The sequence below is a fragment of the Lolium rigidum genome, chromosome 7, assembly GCF_022539505.1.
Source record: "Lolium rigidum isolate FL_2022 chromosome 7, APGP_CSIRO_Lrig_0.1, whole genome shotgun sequence".
Taxonomy (NCBI): domain Eukaryota; kingdom Viridiplantae; phylum Streptophyta; class Magnoliopsida; order Poales; family Poaceae; genus Lolium; species Lolium rigidum.
Window position 1 is genome coordinate 235,377,977 of NC_061514.1, and position 461 is coordinate 235,378,437.

Sequence of the window (461 nt, forward strand, 5' to 3'; positions counted from 1 at the left end):
TCCTCAGATATGTACGCAACTTTCATTAAATTTGAGAATTTTCATTTGAGCAAGTCTGGTGCCATTTTAAAATTCGTCAATACGAACTGTTCTGTTTTGACAGATTCTGCCTTTTATTTCGCATTGCCTCTTTCGCTATGTTGGATGAATTTCTTTGATCCACTAATGTCCAGTAGCATTATGCAATGTCCAGAAGTGTTAAGAATGATTGTGTCACCTCTGAATATGTCAATTTATATTGTGCACTAACCCTCTAATGAGTTGTTTCGAGTTTGGTGTGGAGGAAGTTTTCAAGGGTCAAGAGAGGAGGATGATATACTACGATCAAGGAGAGTGAAAGCTCTAAGCTTGGGGATGCACCCGGTGGTTCACCCCTGCATATATCAAGAAGACTCAAGCGTCTAAGCTTGGGGATGCCCAAGGCATCCCCTTCTTCATCGACAACATTATCGAGTTCCTCC